Below are 16,895 nucleotides of genomic sequence, written 5' to 3' on the forward strand. Positions count from 1 at the left end.
CTGATTCCCCAGCCCCAGGCGCTTATGCTCAGCTAGGCCTGAGTGGCCGGGCCCTGGCAGTCGGTCTAGGTCGGGCTGGGCATCGGGTCAAGACCCTGGGGAAAAGGGCCACCAGGTCAACCCCAGTCTAGCAAACAGGTTGACCTGATGGCTGGTAGTATCGTGGTACTATCACGGATGTCCACAGGAGGGGAGAACCCAGGCAGTCCTGGCCAGGCATGACTGGCCGCGGCTGATTCTGGGGTGGTGCCTGCTCCCGGCGGCGAGGCACAGGGAACTGAGCGACATCAGGCAAGTCTGCCTCAGGGCTGGGGGTGCCATTTTGGGGGCTGTGGGTCCCCCGTGGAGGAGGCTGCACACCCGCTATCCAGGCCAGCCAAGCCAGCCCTCGCCTGGGTGGCCGTTGGAGGATTTGTGCTCGTTCTGCAGGCCGGCAGTTGGGTACAGGAGGGGGCAAGCGACTCTGGGTGAGTCTGCCCCAGGGCCGGGGGTGCCTTCTGCAACTTTGGAGGCTGTGTCCCCCCGGTGGAGGAAGCTGGGCGGGGGAGCCGCACACCCGCTGCCCAGACCCGTGACCTCCAGCTGTGACCTCTGACTTAGCGGAGCCAGGGGCTCAGGAGCAATGAGGAGCTTTCTGGGGCCCCCGTCCTCCTCCCCAGGCAGATCCGCGTCCTCTCGGCGAGGCGTTGGCCTCCACTGGGGCGGACAGAGGGGAAGGAACAAAGAAAATGCTGACACCGCAATGGGGAGAAAGAAAGAAAACGAGAGAGCTTGCTCGGATAGGGAAAAGCTGCCTACAGCACCTGGGATTCCCAGGCGGTCACCCATCCAAGTACTAGCCAGGCCCAGGATGGTTTACCTTCAGAGATTGGACGGGGTTGGGGGCGTTCGGTGCGGTATGGCTGTAGGCACCCGGCTCCACACCTCCTTGCCCACTTTTCCTTACTGACTCCAGGGCCTGATGAACCGAACCCTGGGCTCCCCCTGCCCCGTCCCCCGACCCTGGGCTCCATTGGGGCAGGAGAGTGGGACAGGAGTCCCCCTTTGACAGTTGGGGTGCCCCTTCCGGAGTCCTCCCCAGGGAGCTTGGCACGGACACGCGTGCTGTGGTTGTGTGAGGTGGGATGGGGTGGAGGTGCTGGGGAAAATCGTGCTTCCAGGGGCCTGATCGTGTCCTGTGGGAGCCCCCGCCTCCCAATTGCTGCGTCCGGGAATGTTGAGCCCCTGTCGCATGGCCGTGTGGCAGGGCCCCCGGGCTGGACCTGGCTGGGAGGTGGGGATCAGAGCTGCCTTTGGCCATCAGAACTTCCTCCGCGAATCCTCCCTGTGGAGCCCTCAGAGGCGTGGGGGAAATTTTTTTTTCAGACTTCCAGGGGCCTGATCCTATCCAGAGGGAGGAGGAGAGGCAGTCCCTCGCTGTGGGCAGGGACGGTGAGCCCCGAGTGGCTTGCCTGGCTGCTGGGTCCTGGCCTTGGTGGGCCTGATCCTTTTTTTCCTCACAACGGTTCCAACGGCTCCCCTGGCTGGTTCGGACCCTGACCGTCGGGCCGAGTCTGATCTGCCCCGGGGAAAAGGTCTAAGTTCCCACTTGGCCACCAGGTCAACCCCAGCTCCCGGCAGCCATCAGGTCAACCCTGGGACAGTCCAGCCCCCACGTCAACCCAGAGCTCCCTTCAGCCGTTGGAGCCCCCTCCCTGGGTAGCCCTCCTCAGTGGTGGGAGAAAGGAAAAGAAAAATGTTTTGGACTTCCAGGGGCCCGAGCCTGTCCATGGCGGGGAGCAGCCCCTCGCTGCAGCCGGGAATGGTGAGACCTGGGCAACTTGCCTAGTGGCCAGGTCCTGGGCTCAGCAGGCCTGATCCTTTTTTTCCCACAATGGTTCTAGTGGCTCCCCTGCCTGGTTGGGACCCTGACCATCAGGCCGAGTCTGGTCTACTCTGGGGAAACATTCACAGTCCTCACCAGGTCAACCCCATTCATGGGAATGGGTTGACCTGATGGCTGGTTGTCTCATGGATGTCCAGAAGGGGTTGCCCCAAGCCACCTCGGCCAATCGAGAGAACCAGGAGTTCGGCTGTGATTCCAGGTTTGTCCTGCTGACGGGGGCGGTGGATTGGTCCTGCTTTGAGCAGGGGGTTGGACTAGATGTCCTCCTGAGGTCCTTTCTAACCCTGATATTCTATAATTCTATGGTCGCAAGAGCGAGCAGGGGTGCACTGCGGTCCCCACCACACCCGCCGGGCCAGCTCCATGCACACCTCTGGCGCAGGCCGTGGAGGGGGTGTGGCCGCCGTCGTCAGTGGGACCCTCATACCACCCTCTCACTGGAGCCCCAGTTAACCCCCTGCTGCCGTCCCTGTCTGGGTCGCTGACTTCTTCTCTAGCAGGTTGCCTGGAAGCCGGCCATGGCCTCCATGCCATGTCACCATGCTGTCTCGTAAAGGGTCACTGGCTTGTGGGGGGTGAGGTTGATGGGGGGGGGGTCCTCCTCCATCAGTCGTGGTCCACTGCCGAGCCACCGTCGTGCCTTCCTCCGTGCGTGTACCCGAGCCACCCCTCTGAGACTCTGCCCACACGACTGGCCATCTGCCCTGGTCGCCGGGACCATCCTCCCCAACTCCATGCTACTTCAGTGCATGGGGAACGATGGGGATCAGCTGGGCGACCAACCTTGGACAAGGAGCTCAGCGCAAGTGTGTGGCCGCGATGGTGCACGGGGGTTTGGAGGGCGCAAAAAAGGCGGTGGCCCCACTCACATCCGCCTCCCAGGCACGCTGGGAACAGAGGGAAACCCCAGATCCCTGGTAATGGGCAAGGCCATGGCAGTGGTTTCTCAGTGCACCTTCTGGGACGATGCCTCCTGAGGTAACGCAGAGTCGGCTGGTGGGTGCTGGGTACCACTCTGTGTTGCCATCTGTTACTTGCCTGTCTACCCCATAGACTGGAAGCAGCGGGAGGGGGGGGGGGCACGCCCCAGAGGGATTGGAACTGTTTTGCTCACCCAGGAGCCAGGTACCTAGTGCTCTCCGTGAGCCTCATGGCCCAGGGGACAGGTGAGTGGGTTGAGGTGGCGAGAGAAAGAGGGACCTGTGGGCCCCCCCCCCGCTCCCACCCCAAAACCCACCTGAGGTCCCCTTCAGGGCCAGCAGGCAGGGACTTGACCAGTGCAGACAAGGAACCCCCCCGCTGGCACGGCTTTGGCTGTGGGGGGGGGGAAAGGCGCAAGCTTCCACACACCCCAAAAAAGCCTCGTGACCACTTGGCTTAACAGTGAAATCCTTGCTGATCTTAAACACAAAAAAGAAGCTTACAAGAAGTGGAAGCTTGGACAAATGACCAGGGAGGAGTATAAAAGTATTGCTCAGGCACGCAGGAATGAAATCAGGAAGGCTAAATCACAATTGTAGTTGCAGCTAGCAAGGGATGTTAAGAGTAACAAGAAGGGTTTCTACAGGTATGTTAGCAACAAGAAGCAGGTTAGGGAAAGTGTGAGCCCCTTACTGAATGGGGGAGGCAACCTAGTGACAGAGGATTTGGAAAAAGCAAATGTACTCAATGCTTTTTTTTGCCTCTGTCCTCACGAACAAGGTCAGCTCCCAGACTACTGCACTGGGCAGCACTGTGTGGGGAGGAGGTGACCAGCCCTTTGTGGAGAAAGAAGTGGTTCAGGACTATTTAGAAAAGCTGGACGAGCACAAGTCCATGGGGCCGGATGCGCTGCATCCAAGGGTGCTAAAGGAGTTGGCGGATTTGATTGCAGAGCCTTTGGCAATTATCTTTGAAAATTCATGGCGATTGGGGGAGGACCTGGATAACTGGAAAAAGGCTAATGTAGTGCTATCTTTTAAAAAGGGAAGAAGGAGGATCCAGGGAACTACAGGCCAGTCAGCCTCACCTCAGTCCCTGGAAAAATCAAGGAGCAGGTCCTCAAGGAATCAATTCTGAAGCACTTCGAGGAGAGGAAAGTGATCAGGAACAGTCAGCATGAATTCACCAAGGTCAAGTCATGCCTGACTAATCTAATTGCCTTCTGTGATGAGCACCTGCCTGGCACAGCCTCGTCTGAGTATCAGAGCCAGGGCCAGTCATGGGGCTGCAGCAGGGCAGGTCCCAGCCCAGCACAGGGGTTGCTGACAGTGCCTTGGGCCCAGCCCCCAAGTCTGGGGTAGCAGGAGGCTGCAGGCCAGGACCGAGAGCTGTGGGTGAACCCTGGCTGGAAGATGAGACATGGCAGGGAAAGCAACACCAGTTTGTTAACGAAACGCTTTGCTGTCTGCACCCTTATTTGCCCTGTGCTGCAGGTCAGCGCAGCTGAGCCCCCCTCCCCCGTCACGCCCACGGAAGCTGCGCGTGTCGCCTAGCAGGGGGGTTAGCAGGCGGGAATGCTCCTGGGAACAAAGAATGGAAAAGCTGGTTTTGCAGGATATTCACTGAAAGTGAATTTTAGTCCCATGGCTCTAGGCATTCCCCAAGGGGGCCTGGAGCCAAGAGCGTATCCCCCTGGGTGAAGGAACAGCTCACCTGAGCTGTCCCCACCCAGCACCGAGCCCAGACCCCTGACGTGGCCTGTACCCACCCGCTCTGAGCCCAGACATCTGACATGGTCTGTATCCATCCAGCCCTGAGCCCACACACCTGACATGGTCTGTAACCACTCAGCTCCGAGTCTAGATCCCTGACATGGCCTGGGGTATGGGGAGCCCCATGGGCACAGAGGGAGCTGCCATCCACAGGGTGTGGGGAGCCCCATGGGCATAGAGGGAGCTGCCAGGAGCAGGGTATACAGGAGACCCATGGGCACAGAGGGAGCTGCCAGGACTAGGGTGTGTGAGAGACCCACGGGTACAAATAGACTGATTCTTTTCAATACCTTTATCAATGATCTGGAAGAATATATAAAATTGCTGGTAAAGTTTGCAGATGACAAATTGATATGGTGGTGAATAAGGACAGGTCAGTTCTGGGTCACATGGGAAACAGGGACATTTGAACAACACAGACAAAAGCAAGGCCATACATCTGGGACCAAAGAATATAGGTCATGCCTGGGGGAGGGGAGCCTGCATGGTAAGCAGTGACTCTGAAAAGGACAACAGGGTCATGCGGAAACCAATTGACCACATGCTCCTAGTGCAATGCTGCTGTGGATAAGAGAGCAAACGCGATCCTTGAATATATAGGGTAATGTTGGGCAGGGGTAAGGAGATGGCACCAACTGCATGATATCAGTGAGACCGCTACCAGATACTGTGTCCAGTTCTGGTGTCAACCCTCTGAGATAAAAAAGTTTTAAAAATGTATTAGGAACAGAAAGAATCCTGACAATGGTACAGTCCATTACTAAAAGGAAATGGTAGAATTATCAATAATGATGCAGAAAAGGCAGAAGTGTTCACTAAATATTTCTGTTCTGTATTTGGGGAAAACCAGATGATATAGTCCAGGGGTGGGCAAACTACGGCCTGTGGGCCAGATCCAACCCAAAAGCTGTTTCAATCTGGCCCTCGAGCTCCCGCTGAAGAGCGGGGTTGGGGGCTGGGAACTGCGACCAATGGGAGCTGCAGAGGCGGTATCTGCAGATGGGGCAGTGCGCAGCAGAGCCACGTGGCTGCACCTCCTTGTAGGAGCCAGAGGAAGGCCATGCCGCTGCTTCTGGGAGCTGCTTGAGGTAAGCGCCACCTGGAGCCTGCACCCCTGAGCCTCCCCCAGTGCCCCAACCCCATGCCCCAGCCCTGATCTCCCTCCTACACTCTGAACCCCTGGGTCCCAGCCTGGAGCACCCTCCTACACCCCAAACTCCTCATTCCCAGCCCCACCCCCACAGTCCACCCCCAGCCCACACCTCAACCCTCCTGCCCCAGCCCAGAGTCCCCTCCCACACACTGAACTCCTCATTTCTGGCCCCACCCCAGAGCCTGCACCCCCAGCGAGAGCCATCACTCCCAACCCCAATTTCGTGAGCATTCATGGCCTGCCATACAATTTCTATACCCAGATGTGGCCCTTGGACCAAAAAGTTTGCTCACCCCTGATATAGTCTCATCACAGGATGATGATAACACTCTTTCCATTCCACCAGTATCTCTAGAGGATGCAAAACAGAAGCTACTAAAGTTAGAGAGACAAGGTGGGTGAGGTAATATTTTTTATTGAAACATCTCCTGTCAGACAGAGAAGGTTTTGAACTTACACAGAGCTCTTCAGGTCTGGTAAACCTACTCAGAGTGTCACTGCTAAATACACGGTGAAACAGACTGTTTAGCATAAGTAGTTAACACATATTTCAAGAGACTGTTCAATTTGAAGTGGCCTGCTAAACAACAACACTGCATGCTACCAAAGTTAGACATTTTTAAATTAGCCAGTCCTGAGAACTTGCAACCAAGAGTTTTAAAAGAGCTGGCTGAGGAGCTGACTGGAGTGCTAACATTAATTTTCAGTAAGTTTGAGAGCGTTGGAGAACTTCCCGAGAACTGGAAGAAAGTTCTTGTTGTGGTAATTTTGAAAAGGGGTAAATGGGATAACCCAGGTAATTATTGCCTGTCAATCTCACATCAAATCTGGGCAAGATGATAGAGTGGCAGATATGGAACTCCATCAATAAAGAATTAAAGGAGGGCAGTGTACCTGATTTACTTTGAACAATTCTGCATTCAAGTTATCCTTGCCAGGAACTTCCCCATTTTTTAAGGATTTGATGGCTTGAATGATCTCTTCCTTAGTTGGGGTGTCTGTGTTGATATCAAGATCTTCTTCTGCCTCCTGAATGTTTGCTTCCTCTTTAGGTGGCTCCCTGTTCAGCAATTCTTTGAAATGCTCTGTCCAGTGCATTTCTTGTTCTTTTTTGGTTGTTAGTAGGTATCCTTGTTTGTTCCTGATGAGAGTGTTTGTTGGTGTCCACTGTTTACCACTGATAAGCTCCGTCATTTTGTAGACGGTTCTTTGTTCACCACGAGCAGCTGCATCCTCTGCTTGTGTTGCCAGATCATCAACATAATGCCGTTTGTCCACTCTCACAAGACGTTTGACCTCCCGGTGTGCCTTGCTATACTGCTCATGGTATTTGTCCTTTAGCTTCTGGGATTTTGTGTCTAAAACTTTTTTCTTCAGGGTTCGTCTGGTTTCTGTGACGTTCCATGTGCTGGGTGTAATCCACTCCTTCCTTCTCTTCTGCCTGTAGCCTAGACAGGCTTCACTGCTCTGTTTATAAATTGCTGTTACTTTGTCCCACTTCTTGTTGATCTCCTCATCTGCATTCCCCTCCTCTTCATCAAGGTCTGCAAATGCTTGAAACCTGTTCTTTAACTGCAGAACAAAGGCTTTCTGTGTTTCAAGGGACTTCAGCTTGTCAATATCACAACGTCTATGTCCTTTCTCAGGCCTGGTCTACACTACGGGTTTAGGTCGACTTTAGCAGCGTTAAATCGAATTAAGCCTGGACACGTCCACACGACGAAGCCCTTTCTTTCGACTTAAAGGGTCCTTTAAACCGGTTTCTTTACACCACTTCCGACGAGGGGATTAGTGATAAAACCGGCCTTTGCGGGTCGGAATTGGGGTAGTGTGGACGGAATTCGACGTTATTGGCCTCCGGGAGCTATCTCACAGTGCTTCATTGTGACCGCTCTGGACAGCACTCTCAACTCAGATGCACTGACCAGGTAGACAGGAAAAGACCCGCGAACGTTTGAATTTCATTTCCTGTTTGCTCAGCGTGGAGAGCACAGGTGACCACGCAGAGCTCATCAGCACAGGTAACCGTGATGGAGTCCCAGGATCGCAAAAGAGCTCCAGCATGGACCGAACGGGAGGTACGGGATCTGCTCGCCATATGGGGAGATGAATCAGTGCTAGCTGAACTCCGTAGCAGTAAAAGAAATGGCAAAGTATTAGAAAAGGTCTCCAAGGCCATGAAGGACCGAGGTCATAACAGGGACACACAGCAGTGCCGCGTGAAAATTAAGGAGCTACGGCAAGCCTACCACAAAGCCAGAGAAGCAAACGGAAGGTCCGGGGCAGAGCCGCAAACTTGCCGCTTCTACGCGGAGCGGCATGCCATTCTAGGGGGTGCAGCCACCACTACCCCAACCGTGTGCTTTGACTCCATCAATGGAGAAACACACAGGGATGACGGTTCGGGGAACGAGGAAGATGAGGATGGAGGTACTGTAGGTAGCTCACAGCAGCAAGAAAGCGGAGAAACCGGTTTCCCCAACAGCCAGGATATGTTTGTGACCCTGGACCTGGAACCAGTAACCCCCGAACTCACCCAAGACCCTCAGGGCACACAGGAGACCTCTGGTGAGTGTACCTTTGTAAATATTTGTAAACATTACACATGGTTTAAAAGCAAGCGTGTTTAATGATTAATTTTCCCTGGCAATCGTGGCCAGTACATCTACTGGAAAAGTCTGTTAACCTGTATGGGGATGGAGCGGAAATCTTCCAGGGACATCTCCAGAAAGCTCTCCTTCATGTACTCCAGGCCAGTAGCACGTAGTCTGGAATCATTGCATAACAAAGCATGGCAGCGTATGGTCCCGGTGTTTGCTGGCATGCAGACAATATCCATTTCTTATCTCTCTTTGTTATCCTCAGGAGAGTGATATCATTCACGGTCACCTGGTTGAAATGGGGTGATTTTATTAAGGGGACATTCAGAGGCGCCCGTTCCTGCTCTTCTGAACAGAAATGTTCCCCGCTGTTAACCATGCGGTGGGGGGAGGGGTGAAGTGATCATCCCAGAGAATCGTGTGTGTGTGGGGGGGTGTGGTTTACTTGGGTTTGTGCCGCATGTTAACCGGGAAACCGCAGCCCCTCCTTTTACATTGAAAACCCATTTTAAATGGACAACCCAATTCATCCTTGATATGGGAAATGCGCTGCTGTTTGAAACCTTTCCCGCATGTTAAGAAGGTTAAAAAAGCCAAAACACTGTGGCCTACCATGGCTGCCTGCAAGCCGAAATATGCGACCTTGTAATGAAAGAGTGTACCCATTGTTCTCTAAAATGTGTCTTTTTTAACCACCTCTCCCTTCTCCTCCACCAACTGCAAATGTTTCTCCTTCGCAGAGGCTAGTGAATATTAGAAAGAGAAAACGTAGGACGCGGGACGATATGTTCACGGAGCTGCAGATGTCCTCCCACGCTGATAGAGCACAGCAGAATGCGTGGAGGCAGTCAATGTCGGACATGAGAAAAGCACAATATGAACAAGAGGAGAGGTGGCGGGATGAATGGCGGGATGAAAAGAGCAAGTGGCGGGCTGAAGACGATAGGTGGCGTCAGCTTGCAGACAGACGGCAAGAGTCAATGCTCCGTCTGCTGGAGCATCAAACTGATATGCTCGAGCGTATGGTTGAGCTGCAGGAAAGGCAGCAGGAGCAGAGACCGCCGCTACAGCCCCTGTTTAACCAACAGCCCTCCTCCCCAAGTTCCATAGCCTCCTCACCCAGACGCCCAAGAACACGTTGGGGGGGCCTCCGTCCACCCAGTCACTCCGCCCCAGACGATCGCCCAAGCATCAGAAGGCTGGCCTTCAATAAGACTTAAAGTTTTAAAATGCAGTGTGTCCTTTTCCATCCCTCCTCCCCCACCCATCCCAGGCTACCTTGGCAATTATCCCCCTACTTCTGTGAGGAACTAATAAAGAATGCATGAATGTGAAAAAACAATGACTTTATTGCCTCTGCAAGCGGTGCTCGAATTGGGGAGGGGAGGGTGGGGTGGGGTGGTTGGTTTACAGGGAAGTAGAGTGAACCGGGTCGGGGGGGGGGGGTTTGGAGGGTTCATCAAGGAGAAACAAACAGAAGTTTCACACAGTAGCCTGGCCAGTCACAAAAGCTTCTCTGATGCGCACCGCGCCCTGCTGTGCTCCTCTAACCGCCCTGGTGTCTGGCTGCGCATAATCAGCGGCCAGGCGAGTTGCCTCAACCTCCCACCCCGCCATAAATGTCTCCCCCTTACTCTCACAGATATTGTGGAGCGCACAGCAAGCAGCAATAACAATGGGGATATTCTTTTCGCTGAGGTCTGAGCACGTCTGCCGGCACCCAGAGGACATATGGTGACGGTGAGCTCAGCTGAGCTGAGCGGGCTCCATGCTTGCCGTGGTATGTTGTCTGCACAGGTAACCCAGGTAAAGGCGCGAATCTATTGTCTGCCGTTGCTGTGACGGGGGGGGAGGGGCCTGATGACATGTACCCAGAACCGCCCGCGACACTGTTTTGCATCATCCGGGCATTGGGATCTCAACCCAGAATTCAAAAAAAGGCGTGAAAGTAGTATCTGACGGACTAGGGGAAGGAGGGAGGGCGGGCCGAGTGACGACATGGCGTACAGGTACAGGGAATTAAAATGAAGAATGGTGGCTGTGCATCAGGGAGAAACACAAACAACTGTCACACAGAATGGTCCCCCCAAAGATTAAACTGAAAACCCTGGGTTTAACAGGCCGTTGATTTGACGGAGGGTCAGTCATTCCCAAGGGCTCTCAGAGGGAAGGACCTGCCGCCAAAGAAGAAAGCAGCGCAGTGGAGCTACCGCCGAATTGCCACCGATCACGGCTTTTTTTTTTTTTTTTTTTTTTGCGCCACTTGGGGCGGCAAAAACCCTGGAGCTGGCCCTGCTTTCAACACTACTTTATAGTGCAGAATGCTGGGGAATGAGAAAGTGTGACATGTCCAAACTGTCTTCATTCCATACAACCTGCCTCAGAAAAATCCTCCATATCTTTTGGCCCAGAACAATCTCAAACCAAGATCTATTGACACAGTGCAGCCAAGAGGATCTGAGTACCATCATTGCCAGGAGGCGCTGGAGATGGATCGGTCATGTGCTTCGGATGGAAACTGATTCCATCATCAGAGTAGCAATAAGATGGACACCTGAAGGCAAGCGAAAACGAGGCTGCCCGAAAACAACATGGTGAAGAGCTGTGAAAGCCGAGCTGAAAAACCTGGGACACAGCTGGGGAACCATTGAAAGGCTTGCCAGAAACAGACAGAAATGGAGGAACTTTGTCACTGCCCTAAACGCCAGAGGCGTAATAAGAACATGAATGAATGAAATTGATGCCAATCAACATGGTTTAAAGAAAATAGAGCCTGTCAAACTAACTTGATATCTTTTTTGATGAGATTACAAGTTTGATTGATAAAGATAATAGTGTTGACATAATAAACAGACTTCTGTAAGGTGTTTGATTTGGTTCCACATGACGTTTTGATTAAAAAAAACTAGAACACTATAAAATTAAGATAGCACCCATTAAATGGACTAAAAAACTGGCTAACTGATAGCTCTCAACATGTGACTGTGAATGGGGAATCCTTATCAAGCAGGTGTGTTTCCAGTGGAATCCTGCACAGATCTGTTCTTGGCCCAATGCTATGTAACATTTTTTTCATGACCTGGAAAACATACAATCATCACAGATAAAGTTTGCACATGACACAAAAATTGGGGAGTGGTAAATAATGAAGAGGTCAGGTCACTGATTCAGAGCCATCTGGATCCCTTGATAAACTGGGTGCAAGCAAACAATATGTATTTTAATACGGCTTAACATAAACGTATACATCAAGGAACAAAGAATATAGGCCAGACTTACAACATGGGGACTCTCTCCTGGGAAACAACGACTTTGACAAGATTGGGGGTCCTGGTGGATAACCAGCTGAACATGAGTTCCCACTATGATGTTGTGCCCCAAAGAGCTAAGGCACTCCTGGGATGCATAAACAGGGGAATCTTGCATGGGAGGGAGCAGAGAGGGTATTTTACCTCTGTATTTGGCACTGGCGAGGCTGCAACTGGAATCCTGTGTCCAGTTCTGGTGTCCACAATTCAAGAATGATGTTGATACATTGGAGAGGATCCCCACAGTTCCTCTGTGCACTGACAGTGGCGAGGGAAGTGAATGATCTCCTTCAGCAGCACACAGGAGAACGGAGGTTCTGCTATAATTAAGTAATCACTTGTGTCTTTTGCTGCACTAAGACCTGTCCTGCTGCCGTCTGCGTATATCCCAGGACAGCTTCTCGCTCAGGCCGCTCCAGAGGCACATGCACTATCAGCCATAATTAAACACGACGGTATTCTGCAATACTGGCCTAGAACCCAACAGCTCACAGCAGGCTGTGGGGTCACAGGAATCCATAGTGTTGTTTTGCTTAATAGGGGATGGGGCAGAGCCTGCCATCCCAACAGTTACACTGGTCAGACAGACCTTTGCAGGGCTGTGAAGGAAGGTGGTGTCAGAGCTGGAGAAAGCAGGGGAGAGGGGAAGGAAACAATGTGAAAGAGCTTGACATGCCCAGAGAAAACAATTTTCGTGGTTCTCCTGGCTTTGCAAAGTCAAGTCTATGGAAACCATTCTGCCGGCAAGGTAGATTTGACTCCGAAACCCACATGTTCCCCATCCACCACAACTTCCTTTAACCCTTCTCTGACTGCACAGGCAGGCACCTCCTGCAGCTGGATGTATTGCATCCAGGAGCAGTGGAAGCTTCCTATGGGGAGGGGGGCGGGAAATGAGCGCCTGAACCCTGACCTCACCCCCTGCACCACCCCTGCCCTCTGAGACCCCATCCTTACACCACCCCTTCCCCCCTCGCTTGTCCTTATGGCAGGTAAAATGGGGGAGGGTATAGCCCATTGCCCCCTGGGTTCCCCACCACACCCATTCCAGCACCCCTAATTGCATCCTGAGACTACTGATTCCTTCTGTTTTGCCTCTCAGGTGAGCTCAAAGCTTGTGACCGCATGGTCCCTGGCCCTTTGGCCATAATGAAAATTGACCATGAAAACTGACGCCTTTTATCTTCTGTCGATAAGCCACTCTCTGGTACATAACAGCTCTCTGCCTTCCTTACCATCACTATATCAAGCCTATATCACAATGCCAGATAAAAGTTACACAGGCAGTCCTCATGCTGGCATTTCCCATCTTTTGAGTGCTTGACTTTACAACCTTAATATAATAATTTGTGTGTGTGTGTGTGCAATTTCCTAGTTTTTTAAAAAAGCAAACAGGGAAACAGAAATTCTACCATCTGGCCTCATACTGACACCAGGATGGGCCATTCACAGGACTGGAACGTTTACACCCAACACACAGCCCTCTGCCACCTGAGCTAGGATAACAGCTGTAGCTTGTTAATCCCTCCGTGGAGCAGCACTAGGAGAAGATGAGATGCGCTTTGCTGGGAGCTCACAGATGTTTGCTGACAGCAGAGGAATGGAGAGACTCAGGGGAGTTGGGTTCCTCTCCTCCTTGGAAAGGAGTGTGCTCTAGTGGGCACAGACTCTTCTGGCCCTTTCCCTCTAACCCGTCCCTCTCCCAGTCCTGTTTCTTCCCTGCCCCTGGCTTCTCGCCTAGCCAGCCCTAGTCTCCACTCCTCAAACGTCTCAGCCCAGTCCCAGTTTCATTCCCCAGCCAGTCCTAGTCTCCCCCTTGGGGCCCTGTCACCACTACAGCGCCTCCTTCTGGCCATGTTTGGGGATTAGCTCCACCAGGCCAACACCCCTTCCTGCCATTGCTCTCTGTCACTCTCAGTCTCGCTCTCTTGGGACTCATCTGCTCCCGCTTCGTGGCTTGACCCTCTGGGCCAGGTCCCTGTAGTCCTCTCCTTCCAGGGGATGGTGCATTGTGACAATGCGGTTCTGGCAGAACCCAACTGAGAGTACCAACGCAGGACAAATTGCTCAAACAGGGCAGTTACAGCCCAAGGCTGGGGTTTTTTCACCTTTAAGGCAAACCAAACCAGCCAGACTAAGAGGACTTCGGTCTTACCCCACCAGCTAACCACAAGTTTTACAAGCAATCTCCTTAGACACTTCAGTTTCCCAGTATCACCACCAGTACCACTCGTATGGGGACAAATGGTTATGAAAACCAATACCCAAATAAAAGAAAAAAGGTTTTCCTGATCCCAAAGGACCAAGCCCCAGACCCAGGTCAATATACCAGATTTTACCCACAACTCACGCTGTTGCCAATCCTTTAGAATCTAAAATCTAAAGGTTTATTCATAAAAGGAAAAAGATAGAGATGAGAGTTAGAATTGGTTAAATGGAATCAATTACATACAGTAATGGCAAAGTTCTTGGTTCAGGCTTGTAGCAGTGATGGAATAAACTGCAGGTTCAAATCAAGTCTCTGGAATACATCCCCCGCTGGGATGGGTCCTCAGTCCTTTGTTCAGAGCTTCAGTTTGTAGCAAAGTTCCTCCAGAGGTAAGAAGCAGGATTGAAGACAAGATGGAGATGAGGCATCAGCCTTATATAGTCTTTTCCAGGTGTAAGAACACTTCTTTGTTCTTACTGTGGAAAATTACAGCAAAATGGAGTCTGGAGTCACATGGGCCAGTCCCTGCATACTTTGCTGAGTTACAAGGCGTACCTGCCTTCTCTCAGTGGGTCCATTGTATAGCTGATGGTCCTTAATGGGCCATCAAGCAAGCTAGGCAGAGCTAATCTCAGCTTGTCTGGGATGTCACCCAGAAGCATAGCATAAGTTTGCCATACAGACAGTATAGAGCCAATATTCATAACCTCAACTACAAAACTGATACACACATATAGACAGCATAATCATAACCAGTAAACCATAACCTTGTCTTAGACACCCCATTTGACCCCCTTTATACAAGATTTGGGTGCCACTACAGGACCTTGGTTGCAACAATGATCTATACGGTCCCAGTTTATGTCAATAACATCACATGCATGTATCTAGGTCTGTCAGGACCCACTGTCCCAGGCAGTCTTCACTTTCACTGCCCATTAATGGCACCACAGCCAGCGGCTGGAAGGGGAATCCAGACCCCGCTCTCTACACTGGGTTCCAGTCCAGGGACCCTACATCTGCACAGTCCTGACCCTTACTGCTGTATCCCTGGGCTACCTCCCACCTTGTCTTCGCTCACCCTGAGTGTGCCTGCAGCCTCTCTCTCTGCAGCCCTCTTCTGCTCTTTGCTACTGGGCTTTCTACAGGCCCCTCCTATCCCTGGGCAGCCGAGCCTCATCTTTAATTAGTTCTCATTGCTCCCTGGCTCCTCCTCCAGGTGCAGCCTAGGCCAGGGGTGGGCAAACTTTTTGGCTTGAGGGCTGCATCAGGTTTCCAAAATTGTATGGAGGTGTCTGTCCTCTATGAAAGCAAAGGCTAGGCTGAGCCTTGTGGTAGCTGAGACCCCAGCTGAGTGGGGGAGACACAGGCAGGAAAGAGGGGCTGCCAAATGTGTTTGTCCTGTCCCGTGGTGCGAGAAGGGGGCCTGTCAGTGCATGGAAGCACATTGCATCCCTGCCTCACCAGCCCCTGGGACATCAGAGCCCCAGAGATGTGACTGGGTTAAGCCCAACCTACCAGGGGGACAAACCTACACTGAGCCTCCCAAATGCTCAAGGGGTCACTCAATAACCTAACCTAGGCATCAGGACACCCCTGACTGCAGCCACGCCAGCTGACACATGGAGGAATGTGGGTGCACTCCATGCCATGCACCCTGGCATAGGAGGTGGGGGGAGGTCATGGCAGGACCCATCCCAGTTTCACACCAAAGGTTTCAGGGTGGCAAAAGGGCTCAGGGCTGCATGAACATTCCTGACGTGCACCCTGTTGGTGCCATCTAATAGACCAGACCGAAGGAAGGACGTCAAACTGCTCTGACCTGTGTATTGGAAACTGTACGTTTGATTGATTAGAAACTGAGCTGTAGGAATCTTGGACGTGCCCGGCAGGACAGCTACAAGGGCTGAGAAAGATGCAGTGGTGCTTATAGAGAACATTTTTGGGGCCGCAATTCGCCAGGTCACTGGTTAAAGGGACCCTGCTCAGCTTGGTCTCACAGCGGGAAAGAGATGTGAGGAAAAGAGGTCAGCCTGAGAGTGAGACATAGAGCCTGAACAAAGGGGTTCACTCCAGCTTGACTGGGATTTGGGCTAACCAGAACGGTCTGTGCTCTAACCGTCATTGCTCCCTATGCTGCTTTTCCAGCCCTTCTGGCTCTGAGTGATGCAGCCCTGCTTGAAGCATTCCAAAAAAATCGAGATTCTCCAAGAAATTTGACGCCTGCAGTGATCACTAATCTCTTTCTCTTTTTTGCTGTTTTCACAAACTGATTACTTCCAAAATATCAGAGCAGAAAAATAATGATTCTGTGATGAAGAAGCCATGTTATTACTTTCTCATTATTTGTACATTTCATAAACATATCTACCGCAGAACTTCAGGAGAGAATCCTAAGTGACTGAAAATGAAGATAACATGAGAATATTTTCACAAACATTGATCACGGTTGAGTTTTTCTTTGTTGGTAATTTTCAGGAACCAATCCTGTCATATCATCAGGACAAAGCCTATGGGATTAGGAAGAAGAACATCCATGACAATTTTGACACCAACTTTTATCAGTAATGACTTTCTCTCTGTTTGTAATTTTTCCACAGATAGCATTCCATGCTGATCATTTGGAAGCATGCAAAGGGCTATGTGATGAAGATTCCTCTCTGCAAGTGGCCAAACATAAAAGGGTTTAAAAAAGAACTAGATAAATTCATGGAGTATAGATCCATCAAGGGCAATTAGCCAGGGTAGGGAGGGATGGTGTCAGTAGCCTCTGTTTGCCAGAAGCTGGGAATGAGTGACAGGGGATGGATCACTTGATGATTACCTGTTCTGTTCATTCGCTCTTTGGCACCTGGCATTGGCCACTGTCGGAAGAGAGGATACTGGGCTAGATGGCCTTTGGTCTGACTCAGTATGTCGTTCTTATGTTCTTAAGCCTGTCGGGATGCACACCTGCCCATGTCCTGTGAAGGGAGACAGTACAAAGACAGACCAGGAGAGCATGTGTTGCCCAACACAATAGAGAAGAGACAGTGGGGAGAAGGGGG

At 51.9% G+C, this 16,895-nt stretch overlaps 1 protein-coding gene and 1 pseudogene across 1 annotated transcript in view; both read right to left on the bottom strand.

Moving 5' to 3' along the window:
* Nucleotides 1–16,895, bottom strand: part of LOC135976036 (nascent polypeptide-associated complex subunit alpha, muscle-specific form-like) — a 1,165,876-nt gene that overhangs the window by 918,242 nt on the left and 230,739 nt on the right. The gene's annotated exons all lie outside the window — the stretch shown is intronic.
* LOC112060850 (5S ribosomal RNA) lies at nt 792–910 on the bottom strand (annotated as a pseudogene).

This window comes from Chrysemys picta, chromosome 16, assembly GCF_011386835.1.
Source record: "Chrysemys picta bellii isolate R12L10 chromosome 16, ASM1138683v2, whole genome shotgun sequence".
NCBI classification, from domain to species: domain Eukaryota; kingdom Metazoa; phylum Chordata; order Testudines; family Emydidae; genus Chrysemys; species Chrysemys picta.